Consider the following 14199-nt stretch of genomic DNA (forward strand, 5'->3'; position numbering starts at 1 on the left):
TATCCGACTGTACATCCCCCAGGGCGTTACGAGACAGATGCAATGTGTCTACCTATTCGTAGAATAGGGCGCCGCACATATGTGGTCGGACGAAGTTGGACGTTGGCAGGGAAAAGTGCCAGAAGGTACTGAAAAGGGAAGGAAATAAGCGCTGTACGTGGCGAAGGCGGTTCCCCGGCTTGCCAAAAATCAAACTTTCTGGACCGTGCTCTATCCGCGCCTCCCCCTCCGCCATCGCTCTATCTCCTGCCCCCTCGCGAGAGGCAGGGTCCAAGTGCGGCCATAAATAAAATAAAATCCGGCCCATGGATAACGGCCGTTGTATTTTGCAATATTATATTCGGCGGCGCTTTTCAATTGCGCATTAGCCATTTGCGGAACGGCAATGTCCACCGGTTGATTAATATTTGCCAGTGAGCCGGTCGTTTCGCGCAAAAGCGAGCCATTTAATTAGATCCTACGGCCGAGTCATTACGTAAATAAAACGCCATGAAAAGCATGCGGTGGGATGGATTGTAAAGCGAGGCAGAATTCTCGTTTCGACTGTGTTCGATGTCGCACGCGAAATTTTCATGCTCCTTTCGACTCTGTCGATCGCCATGCACCTCGTTTCGAAATAAACAAGAATCTTCGTGTATTCTCGCGTGAAATTTTCGAGGTGCTCTGAGCGAACGCGACGCCATCTTGGTTTCCTCGGAATAAGCAAGATGAAGGTTCGTCATCTGCTATTTCGAATTCGATCGTGTAATCCAAGGAAGCCACGGGAATTCCCATGGATTCGAAGAGTGTATTTTTTGGATATCGAAGAAGTGTGTTTGTTTCTGCAACTGTATTTGTTCGTCGATCGCGTACCGACCGATCCGCCCGGCAATCTACTTACGCGGATCAAACATGTCGGTTCCCATGCTTCCCGCAGCGAACGCTGAGTAAGTAAACGCCAGTTGGCGCGACCTGGCATCATCAGGATTTTATCTGGCCGGTAATTCCTTTCTATCGGTTCCGCGACGACGCGCCCGACAAAAAGTCAATTTATTCCGTCCCGTACGCCGCGCCGTTGATAAATGTCCCTTTTCCGATCTCCCGAATTTATTCCCTGTCCGCAACATGTTGCCCCACCTCGACGGACGCGCGCGGACCACGATATTTTCAATTACACGACGCATGTCGCGTCGACTCGCGCGGAGAGTCCGACATTTTTGTCGGAGACGCGACGAACAGTGTCGCCGACCGCCGACACGACAGAGAAATATTGAAATAACAGAGAACGAGTGAAACCTCGAGTAAAAGACAAGAAAGTCGAATGTTGTTCGATTCCACTTATCGACCCTTTGCAGTCGAGAGGTGCTCTCACTCGCCACTTGACTTCATATAATGGAACTGTGAAATTTGATGTTTAATATTCTACTTTGTGTAATGCATTAGTTTGAGAAATATTTAAATAAAATACCTTTGTTCCTAAATGTAGGAGATTTCTCTTCGAGTTTCACAGAATATCGTATGTACCTCATCGGAAATATTCAAATATATATAGTGAAGAATTTCCAAGTGTAAAAGGTTAATTTAAGGGTCGACGATACGCGCCCTCGATAAGTCGATATCGTTCCTCTATCGAATACTCGTGAAAAGTTGAAATTTTGAAATTCCACGAGGTCATTTGAAAACTGACGACAAAGCAAAACTAATAAAGTAAATTCTACTCAACTCACCTTTTTTGAATATTTTACTTAAGAATTTCAAAAAAGATGAGTTTCAAGATTTTAGTAGCTGCATTTATTATCAATTGAAATTCCCTAGAGCAGGTTCCTTTCACCGCCGCGGACGGCGCTCTATCGCGACGTCATCGAGGTCATCTGTCCAAAGATCGCTCGCGCATCTAGAGAATTCATACGCCTGGTACATTCTTCTATTCCATTGAAGCTGCGTTTCGAGTCCCGCCTGTCCATTTTCAATCCCCGGACTTCCACGCAATTTATACTGAACGAAACGAACCTATCGCGATCCCGAGTGTAAACCTGGCGCGATTATTACCAGACTTGTCTATCAAAAGTTAGATAGGAGTTGCTGGCGCGACATGACATCATCAGGATCTTATCTGTCGTCGGTAATCTCGCTTCATCGGCACCGTATCCCGGGTCTGTTCACGCATCATACATCACTATGCTGCAGACACCATACATGCGCATATTCATCATACATCGGTATACATGTACACATGACACACGTACTCTCATGTACTGGGTTCTGACATTTAACTTTTTGCATCAGCGAAACATGGCGGCGCTTCGATAAACCCTTTGCACTCGAGAATATTTTTCTCAATAAATATTCATTATCTCTCGATGAAACGTCAATGATATTTTTTATAATTAACATAAAGAGCTACCTTGCATAAATTAAGTGACAGAACTATTTTATTTCGATGCTCCATGTGTTCGTACATTGTATAAAATTTAATATTGAATTTTCAATTTTACACAAGTTTCCATATTTCATTAAATACATATATTTACTCCTAATTCTCGATTACTGAAGATCCACCTTTTCACTATCTATAATAATAGCCACACTATAGTATTGTAGAAAGCGCGAACTACGTCGGATCTCCTTTATCCGTTTGGACTACGAGAGCCATTCGCGAGACAGTCATTCTCCAAGGACCACGAGTTTCCCCCATAACAAACGCGCGAGAGCACCGAGCAGTCCTCCATGACTCGAAGCATCGAATGAGGAATAAAAAGCAAATGATCACGGAGACACGCGTCGCAGCGAGCCTCGCGATAATCAGCTATAGGGAATTTCTCGCGACAGGAAATTCGAATTACACGGACGTGAGCGGAATGCGGCGGGCGTGCTCGCGCGGGGAATCCCGAGCGCCTTATCATAACTGGACGGTTGATGGGAGCCTCGTTTCGACTTCCGACGCCGAGCAGCGCACGTTTCGCGGCTACCAATCAAAATTCAAAGTCCGGCGAATGGTCCTCGCGCGTACACACGCGCGGGAGATACGGGCCGAATCGAATCAGCTGAGTGTCCTAAGGCGGGACGTAAAGTGACCCGCTATGGTAATCGAAATGGGAACACGTCCGCGCCATAACCGAGCGCGAAGAGCGTGAAAGATGCTGCCTCGAGCGGATTTCGCAGCAATGTTTCGTGATTGCGCATCGATTTTTCCTAGGTGCTGGGGACATCGGTTGGCGACTTTTATTTCAGCGATACCGGTGCCGACTCTTTCCGGCGAATAAACAGTTCCGTTAACGCTGGATTCACGGAACCCGTCGATTTGACGGATATTTGAACATTGATATTGATATTTATATATTCATTTATTTACATTGATACTGAATTCTTTGAACATTGTTTCATAACGAAGTCGACTTTGGTTGCAATTACACGAGTACACGTTGTAATTCTCTGTTCTTGAAACTATTCTTGCAATCTGTGTAAATAAACGTGTAGCGTTCTAGGAGCGATAGAATAGAGTGTAGAATAAATGTCCGTAAATCTAGTGTTAAGATAAATCCACCGTTTGAGTATTAATCGTGCCACGCGGCGACTGCATTACAGTCCTTTGGAAATTTACCGCGCGGCGCGGGACGCGGAGGGAAAATTCAGTGGTGCCGTTATCGAAAATGTTCGCCGTATCGATTTCGGCGGCTGGCGTAATTGTGTCAGCCGGCAAACTGGACGGAATGAATTTTATTCGCGGGTTAAAGACGCGTCTCCACGTGCGAGGCATGAAGGGAGTGTTCAGGTGGTAGTAATGTAAATCTAGGCTGCCAAAATGGTACCTTTCCTCAAAGTCTCTGTGCTTACTTCTGTGTAGCGTTCAATGGAAAGTGGTAGTTCTAGTGCGAACTTAATCCTCTTATGCTAGTACTTAAGAAGCTGCTCGAGGATTGTATGTGAGCAGTTCTACCTATTTGCTTTGAGCAGTACATAGTTCTACCTATTTGTATTGAACACTTCATAGTTGCTAAACTCTGCATAGTTCTATCTATTCGTATTGAACACTTCATAGTTGCCAAACTCTGCATAGTTCTACCTATTCGTATTGAACACTTCACAGTTATTGAACACTGCATAGATGATCCAATGATGAGTGAGACTAATAAAGATTTCTAAACTAATATAACAATCTTGTTCATTACCCACGAATCAAAGCAAACAACTCTTGCTACTATCAATTTATTACCTTCAAATGAAATGTCTTCAAGTAGAATGGAAAATTCTCTTACGCTTCTTCGGAATCGTCGATAGTAAAATATTACACGATCTCAATAGCGAAAGTAAATAGTAACGCCAAGGGGTTATACACCTCTGCCGTAAAACGAGATCGAGAAACCGTCCACCGTCTTGACGGGAATTCGAACGGATAACCAGATACAGACACGCGAGCGCAGTGATTACACGTCCGCCCCGCCTTGCGTGAATAATTGCGGCACCCCGTTCCCATCCGGCAGCACCCGGCATTAATATTTATTCGCCGCGGAAACAGAATGATTAACATATTTTTTTTCGCAACGGTGCGCGCCCCGCAAATGGACTCGCGCTTCCCCATAGCCGGGGCGGCCTCGGCTCTCCGGTTTTCGCTTCAGTATTTTCGACTGAATGCCCCCGCGGAAAAAAATACGAGGAAAGGGGAGGGAGGGGGCGCATTCGCGTCATCTCGCGCCAAATTAGCAGGCGAAAATTTCTTCCGTCGTGATTAAAACGTCCCTCGTGGTTCTCCTACTTTTTCCCCGGCCGTTTCTCTCCGCCATGGAAACAGGCGCCCGTCCCCGTGGCCAAATTTCCGACGCTCCGCGCGCGATTCATCGGACGTTCGCATTCAGAATCCACGAGAATATATGGTAACTGTGGGCATAGGTTAGGCGAGGCTTGCCGAACCGACAGCGAGCTCCACAGTGACTTGCCCTCTCCTACTTTTACCCGTGTACGAACACTACAGCTGTTTATGTACAGTATGAGGCAGTTCCTACACTAGGGGTGGTAGGGGATTGTTGATCCAAAGTCACTATCACAAGGGTAGTTCGACTCTGGCATAAAGGAATTAACGGTGACCTTCAATCCGTAGAACAAGTGCTGTCCTAACTCATTATCGTACTTGAGTTTGCCTCGTGATCTAAATTTTGGACCAAACACGAATACAAGTCCCACTCGAAGCGACACGAGTTAGTCGTGATAATTATGTCCCGGGTTTTGCCCGGTTAAAGGCACGTCGAGGGGTTAAATTCTCGGTGCAGGAAAGACGCGAGGGAAGTATAGCAAAGAGTCAGAGAAACCGACTTCCGGTTCGCAGAATGAAACGAGTACTTTCCCCGGAGGTTCTGCGTCACCGGAGAAAAGTCCCTAGACGATACATCGGAAACGCGAAAGTTCCCGGTAGGAAAAAGAGCGAGTATTTCGGTAAATTCCGCGTGCCGTCTGGATTTTCTTTGGCTCCCGTGTTCTCCCCGTACGTCTGCGGGCGGCACACGGCCTCGTCGAATTCAGAGAGCGTCTCCTCTCGTGCGGAAAGGGGAAGGCCGACCCAGAGAACAGCACGTGAACGAAGAATACCACGCGATTGTTAGGCGTCCCCGATTAATCTGCGACTTCTTTTCCTCTTCCCGCTCCTCCATCCGCCCCTAGCCGGCGGTCCTCGTCGTCGTCGTCGTCGACGTCGTCGACGTCGTCCTTGATGTCGCTATATAGTGATACTCGTCTCTCCTCGTGATTGCGAGGACACAAAGACACACACAGAACGTCCCCGTCCCCGGGCAGACGCGCCACGAAGAAGACCGAGGTGAATATAGTTAAGAAGGGTGAATGTGGGTGTCATCGACGGAGGACAGCTCCGGTCCCCTTTTCTTCTCGCAGACGGTAATCAAAGTACCACCACCACCGTCGCGGCCGTTTCGTTTTCGAGCCCGCCTCGAAAACCGGCGGAACGACGGTTTGATTAGTCGAGGCGAGCCGCGCCGATTTCCACTCGGAAACGATCAAACTGGACGAATCCTTTTCATCGGGCTGCCTTTTGTACGCATAATGTCCCCGGATGAACGCGTGCCTCTATTGTTCGCGCTACTTCGGATTAAAGCGAAATAGAAATCGTTATTTCGATCGCGGCAAATGGAGGAGCCGTCTCCTCGCTCTACAAAATGGCCGCCGCGGACGGTCGGCCGCGCGGCTAAAGGCCGCCACCATGTTGTTTCGTTGCCTCGAACGAGATCTGATTTCCATCGCGTTTCGTTCTGTCGATTTGTAGCCACCGTCGGGAGCTAATGATTTTATTGTCGAGATCGTGAAGTTTACTCACTCTCTCTCTCTCTTTCGGATCTGGTATAACTCTTCCATTTTCCACTGGAACTCGATTTTTGAACGCACTGGGATTTCAGTGGGACAACCGGCACGGTGAACTTTCGAAATGAAAATTTACCCTGTTCTTTTATGTACCGCCCGATTCATTCCTTTCGAAATACCGCGACGGCCGTGGAAAATGAGAACGTGCATAGTCCTCCGTTCCATACCCTAGGAAATTCGCACGGTTCGCGACGACGCGCGCGCAGAAATCTGAGCTGGATATTTTCGGAATGAAAGGGGAAGAAATTAGCCAACCCCGAGAAGGAATTACGCTGTGATATTTATCCGAACGTCATTCGCGAAGTCGCAGCATTCTCTCGCGGTGGTCGCGCCGCGCGGAAGCCTCGTGGCAAAACGGAAAACAATTGTTCCGAGCAACTTCGACAGGACGAGTTCAGGATAATTTTAGGCGAATCCCGAAATAGAACGAGCGGAGCTCGCGAATATCGCGGCTCGATGACAGCTATTCTCGGCTGCTCTGTCGCGGATAATTAAAACGAGTACGGTGACCTACAGTCTGCCGGAGATCGTTGTCCGATAATCTCGCGTTTTCGTCTATTCGCGGGATAATTATGAAAGCTGTAACAAGCTCGCGGGATAGGCCAGGCACCGAAAGAGAGGTCGACGAGGAGTTGGGTAAAGTAGAATGGGTATTCAATGCCCGCTACGGGCAAGTTTTCGAATAACTCGGTCGTTTAAGAAACTCGAGGTACCGTAATTCGCGCGAATCCCGGGACGTTCGACGATTTTGACTTGAATGTTGCACCGTTGCTGCTTCATCGGGCCGAAGGAAATACGGGGAATAGCCGGAAGCGAGGCGCTACCTGCGAACTTCGCGCTGAACTCGATGCCGAGAGAGCTCTCGACGAGCAGCGTCGTTTTTTTTTTTATAGTTCGCCCACACTTTGCGAAATATCTAAGTCGCGTCGCGAGCGAGCGCAAGTTCGGCCGGTAATAAACCGCGCTCGGGGATCGAGTGATAAGGTTAGGGGAGGCGCAGAGGGGAAATAACATCGGGGGCAGTAGTTTGATTAACTTTTCACTTCGCGTCATCGCTTCGCGGCAGTCCGAGCGTTGATTCGCGTTCGCAACTCGCTTCCGAGAAGTTCAATTGAAACATCGCTCGATCGATGCGCGGCTAACCTACGCCGGCCGAATACCCTAATATTTTTATTAGCGAACGCACGATCCGACGTGCGCCGCTAGCAAACAAGCGGACCGGATTAAAATTACACCAGTAATTATTTGCCCGCCGAAATTGCCCGAAAAACGCTCCCCTTTGTCGACGGACACATAAATCACGATGAATGGAGGCTTTTATTATCAACCGCTCGTGCCGGACGTGTGCAGTTCCCCGGGCAAAAATGAGCAAGGAATCATAATGAAAAACGCGCGGCCGAAATACATGGAGGAGATATTTCGCGGCCGCTCGATTTTATGCGGTATTCGAAATGTGTTTCTCGTGTTGCTTAAAATACAACCAACCGGCCGTGTCGAACGCATCACGGGGAACGCGTACATTTCCGCCGCCATTTTGGTCCGCGCTGAAACAAAAATAATGAAGAATAAGTCCGCCCCCCCCCCCCCCGCGCCGCGCGTCTCTTCACCGACGGACGCGAATAAAAACGAGGACTCTTGGAATAATCCTTCGTTCCACGAGCACGCCGCGCGCGCTGCTCCAGCTACCGGATGTCCCAGAAAAAGTAATTAAACGTTTCGATTCGTGCCGAAGCTGGAATTCATGAACAAAGAGGCGTATTTCCTATGCGAAACTCTATTGTCGACGATCTCGCGGAGAGGAAGCTTCCGTCGGATTCCCCGGCGTTCTCGTCCCCAAATCGGCCGACCTTGAAGCGCGACTGCGAGCTGCATCGCCGCTTCTTTGCAGATGATATCGCCATTGCTTCCGAGAAAGAGTAGCGATGAATGTCAGCAAACGAGGGCGAGGACAAAATAGCTTCCACGGTTCCCGAGTGCAGAGTCTCCTCGGTTTCATGGAAACGCGAGCGTGCGCGATCAAAGAAATCAGGTGAGAAAATCGTCTCTTATTTCTCGTTGCTTAAGTGGTATCATTCGTACATTGTGAATTTGCGATGAAAGAACTTCGTCGTTGCTAGGAATTTAAAACGAACGCAATTCACGCAAGTTTCTAGAATAATAGACGAGTGACTCGAGCAGAAAATTTTCTCGCGAGATTTCTCGCGTTCCGCCCTCGAATTACTCGAAGCCAAAGGACGCGTAAGATCTTGCACTATTTCGACGGATCTTTCAGCGAAGTGTACGCGTACATACCTACACGCGACCCGCGAAGCTAACGAACAGCTTGCAGCCGAACAAAAGCCTGTTGTTATTCGGGAAAGAGGGTAATTGTTCGATCCTGGCTGGCTGGCTGTGTCGAATTCCCGTTCATTAAAATCTACAGCAGCATTTAGCCGTCGAACCGGGGCGGTGCGGTATTATCCTGATAAAATAGAAACGTAACGCGAGGCAGCGCAGCCAACGGTGGGGCGGGGGTGAGTTGGCAGAGAAGGAGAGGAAGAAAGGGAGATAATGGCGGATAAAATATAACGGAATGATTAATTCCTCTCGAGCGACACCTTTCAGCCGATGCTCGGCTCCTCGCGGCGGATCGGACGCGGCAGGTGGCGCTCCCGGGGAAACATTTTCGAGCGGTCTAATTCTTTCGCGTTCCCATCCTCGGCCGAACAATAATTTATCACCGGCGTAAATTTTTCAAGAGGATTTTATACAAAGGGGAGTCCGCGAACGAGCAGGCTACAATGGAGATAAAGAAAGAAAAATAGAAACTGAAACGCGAGGCGCACGAGACGCCGGCGAAGGGGTGGAGTAAGAGGACGGACGCGCGCGCGCGGGGGGGAGGCTGAGCAGCGGTAAGAGGAGGAGTGGGTTTGTGAATGGCTAGGGTGGCCGTGGGTGGCGCAAGGTAACGAGAAATGTAGAGCAGAAAATGAAAGACATGTCGAAGAGAGAATGAAAAGGAGAAAAGATCGGAGGGGAGAGAGAGAGAGAGATAGAGAGCCGGGGAAGAGGGAGAATAGAAATACAGATAAATGGACGGATAGATAAATGGATAGATAGCCGGCTAGATAAACAGATAGACAACCGGATAAACCTTTTATTTCGGCGAACGGGGGATAAAAAGTGTAGAAATAACGAGGGCCATGGAGCTGGATGAGGGAGGACGAGTGGGACGGCGGTTCAGCGGAGAAAGAGGAGACGGACGAAGAATAGAAGCGAGAGAGCGAGAAAGGAATTGTTGAGAGGAGCACTGCTAATATCCCGGGGGCGGTCGTGGGATAGGGTGCACCTGCGCGTATGACAGATACGCCCCTGGCATAAAGGCGACATTTAGGTCACCGGCTTTTACCACGGCGGGCTACACATGCAGAGGCGGGCCTTGCCTTACGCCCGTGATCGTTTTCATTGCTAACACTGGCCCGCGATCTCTCTCCCTTTCCGCGACGGCGAGATTCCACCGTTGCGCCGAGCAACAACTTCGGAAAGAATAGATCGAGCTCGCGCGAAGAACATCGACACACGCCCGCTCAACCTCGCCGCTCGTTCGATTCGACGTTCAACGGTTGGACAGCGCGATCGGGTATTCCCCTTGCACCGCCGGTTTCCGACCTTTGCGCCGCTACCCTCGAAGAAATTCTTTCTACGCGTCTACCTTTTAACACTCCGACTGTCGCGTCACCCAAACTTGGGTGATAATACTTTTCAAGTAAACTTGATTGTGAATTTTCTCGGTAACGTATCGAACGAACCGAATTTTGTTGGATGTATGAGATACGCGAAAGATAGTAGAGCAATTGTTAAGAAGAGTCTTGACCTTTTAGTTTCTACTTAACGAAGAAAACTGTTTCGAGCACGTGGGGTTAACTTTGTATTAACCCTTAGCCGGATGGTTTTCCAATTTCTCAGCAACTGCAACTAATTTTTATGATATCTCCAGTGAAAATGAAAAATGCTATAACATACCTTCGATCTTTTAGTTTCCTTCTCAGTACAAAATTTGGATGCGTGGAGAATCTAACAATTTTAGGGCAGTTTCTTTGATTCATTAAAATATTTAATATTATAACTGGTGCAGTATTGGAGCCTACAGAGTTCAAAGGGTTAAAAATGTTGGTGAAGTTGGAAACCGCGGCCTTACGCCGCGCTTGAAGAGACGTCGACTCAACGGAGAAAAGAGAAGCAGAACGAACGAGACTCTCGCGACAAGAAGGATCAAATTGTTTCCCGTTCGTTCGATCCAGTCGGGTGTCGAGCGCGTCGCGCGGAATTCCTCGGAAGCCCGATTCTTCTTCGTCGACCGCACTGATCAGGTTAACGACCAAAATGGCGGCCGACGCCGGGGCGTCTAGTGTTTGGCTCCTCGTCGGGCCGTGTGTTTTTATTTCCGGCGGGGCCATTCATTTTTCAACGCTCGTCCGGGAGACATTTTCGGATATCGAAATTCGCTTGCCGAAACGATAGACGGGTAATCGATAACGCCGTCGTATACCGCTCGCGATTACTCGCCTCGCGTTTCCCGTTCAGCCGAGGAGGAAACTCGCGGCCGAGTGTTACCCTCGGTCGAATATCGTTTAGACATTAAGGGGGTATTCTCATGGACCGCCACGGAAGAAACTCCGACGCTCGTTCTCCATCTTTCTCAAGCGGAAACGCGGCGCAACGACCGAGTCAGGAATTTAATGCACGGATTACGCGTGCGGTTATTGTCGGTTCCCAGAGTTCTCGCGGATAAATCACTTTGTCCGAGTTCCTCCTCGATCGTTTCGATTCACCGAATCGAAAGAGGCACGGAATTTCTTCTCAAAACGATATTTTATTCCTCGACGCCCTTTGACCTGGCGCATCGATCCGCTCCCCTCCATCTGTTTCCTTTTTTGCTCCGCTATTTATTATTTAAACGCGCAGACAGGTTGTCGATCAAACGTAATCGGGATTGTACAATGAATTTTATAGGATTTATCTTTTCGTAATTTATTCGCCGCCAGAGTGCTCTATAATTGTGCCACGGTATTGAGTGCATAAATATATAATGGGCTACCTAGATTCTGAGGGAAGAATCGGTGGGAGAGAGAGAGAATGAACGCGGCTTGCGAACAGAGAGCGAGAGAGAGGGAGAGAGACCAGTGTCCACATTTGCAGCGCTTAAAGTGCTCTGCATTACGAGCGCGTAAATGTGACACGGCCCGACTAAGTAAATTCGAGTCAGATGTAACTGATTGAGGTTATAATTCCCGGCTATTTGCACCTGGCGCTATTATTCCTCTTTCGTGACGGATAAGTAATCGATACAATCGATACGCCGGCAATTGCGTCGAGTAAAAACAATGCGACGATTATGGATTTCGCGCGCGTGTAACAATAACTGAATCGAAACAATCCGTGACATCCGCTGCCAGTGCTTACTGCAGTGACGGTCTCAATTATATTTTCTTCGATGCGATAAATCTAAACAAAATAGAAAAATGAAACTGAAACATCGAGTTCCTAAATATAACGTCGTAGCTTATCATTTCTAATAACGATATCTATAGGATTCATTTCATTTTCATTTTGTAAAATATAGGATTATTTAAATATAGGTTAATTTTAGGATGAGTGGATAGATTTTGTTATAACCGTGAACAAAAATTCGGCCCATAGAGTGTTAATTGGACCGCCTTATCCGGCGAGCTAGACGGTACAGGTTTGCGTAAAGTCTCAAGATTTTATTACGACGGGGTCCAGCGTGCAGCCGAGCGAACAATCCATTTGACACGCCTCTTAAACGCGAGATCGCACACTTCGTAATCGTTCAAGAGGGACGCAAGACCTCTCAATGATTCTCGCCGTTGTCAAAGCCGCGTCTGCTGCAGAGATTGGAAGCTCGAAGCGTCTAACGACTATAACGTGTTCACAAGAGGGAAACAACTATCGAGGCGACGCGGAAAGGCTCGCCTATCGCTCCGAAGGCGCGCACGCACCGCCATTTTGGTCCGAGCGGCTCCCGCGCGGAGAACGGCGCGACGCGGATAACGGAGAAGCAGATGCGTATCGGTCTCCGGTAAGTTATTGCTGAATCAGTCGTTTCGAGTCCGGACCCATCCGCCGAAATAAAGCCGGCGCGTTCGTCCGCGAATCTCCGAGTTTACGATTGTTTTCGTTTTTCCCGCACGGCGCGGGGAATTACCCGTATTGTAACTTTGATGGGACGAGAAACACGTACCGCTGCATTTGCTCGCGTTTTACCTTTACGGTCCGCCTCTTGCATTAATAAAATGAAAAAAGACAGATCGAAACGGGGAATAAATATTGGAACAACGCGATCGGTTACGACCGCGGACGCATAAAAACGTGCCCGCCGGGAACCGTTTCGTATCTGCGCCGGGATATCTCGCTCGAATAAAAAGTCACCGGGAACTTGCTACCCGAAACAAGCGATGATTTCCGTTACGCGCGGAAGATCGGCCCCGAAACTGAATCGCGGCCGCTGCCTTATCGTTTGTTTATCGAATCGTTATTACGGGCCGAGATAGCCGCGTTGCTCGGCGCTTCGTGTGCACGTTATCGAATTCTCGGTCGTGTAAATAAACTCCCGTTTCATCAATCACGGTCATCATTTCCATTGCGCGATCATTCCGCGCGGGAGTCAGCGGAGAATACCGGTGCCCCGCAGGGCACACAAATTACCGACTTAACAATCGCGAACGAGCGCGCCCGTCAATCGGTGCGCTCTTTTTTGTTTTTGTTTTAAACGGGAACAACGGCGCCGACCGTTTTTCCGATTTCCTCATAAATTCTCGAACGTTGGACGATGTTAATAGCGCGGGGATGAAAGAGAACAGAATTACGGCTTTTCGTCAATACGCTCCGACATTATTCAGGCGTTTCGACGAAATCAACGATGATAAACTCGAGGTTTGACGCGAATCATCTCGCGTGTTCCGTTTCGGCAGGACGATGAAAGCGGAAGTAACCCCTTGCATTTCTTTCTGAACTGTGGTCGATCTAACTACTTTGTTATTAACTGCTTAAGTATTAACCCCTTGCACTCGAATGTTTCTTACTAGAAATATTTACCATTTCTTTACGAGGCGAAGACGATGTTCTTTGAGATTAACTCGAAGAGAAATCGGCAGTGCATCGAGGAACAAAGCTATTTTATTCTAATATTTCACGTATCAAGGCACTAAAGTTTAACATTAAATATCAGATTCTATAGCTTTACTGTGTCAAATCGAGTGGTGACTGAGAGTCACCTCCCGAATGCAAAGGGTTAATACGTTGAATGTCGTGGAGATCACCGGTGACCCAACCAAATCGGATTACTATAGTTCATTCCATTGAAGGACGATTATACATTTCTATATTATAAACGATGCTAGCAAATGCGGTGACACTGAGCGATCAGCGTGCAATAATAATGCAATTCAATCGAGTGATTTAATACATTTTTTCAATTTTGTACATTTTGCTCTATGAAATCGTGCGTTCAATTCAATCCAACATGTAATTTCCAGTCGATCAAATTGAATATTTTTTCCTGTGAAATTCTACTTGATCCAGAATTCGATGCGTAAGCATTGTTCAACTATAAATCTTCGCCATGACATCGCAGGGCGAGGGATTAAACAAATAAAAATCGACGGCTGTTCGCGCCGAAAAGTTGGCTCCCGAAATGTTTAATTCCGGCGGGGGTTATCGAGAGAGCGAATTAACGGGAAAATTTAATGCAGTTGTCACGTGTCCGGCCTGTTACTAAATCTATGTGTAACGTCATTAAATCGGCGCGAAAACGGCGGCGTGCACTCGCCCCCCGCTCGACGTGTTTGCCTCGACGGT

General features: G+C 48.1%; 1 protein-coding gene across 6 annotated transcripts in view; it reads right to left on the reverse strand.

The window, feature by feature from the left end:
• LOC116434797 (uncharacterized) overlaps nt 1–14199 on the reverse strand; it is a 60524-nt gene that overhangs the window by 10464 nt on the left and 35861 nt on the right. The gene's annotated exons all lie outside the window — the stretch shown is intronic.

Source organism: Nomia melanderi, chromosome 4, assembly GCF_051020985.1.
Source record: "Nomia melanderi isolate GNS246 chromosome 4, iyNomMela1, whole genome shotgun sequence".
Lineage (NCBI taxonomy): Eukaryota > Metazoa > Arthropoda > Insecta > Hymenoptera > Halictidae > Nomia > Nomia melanderi.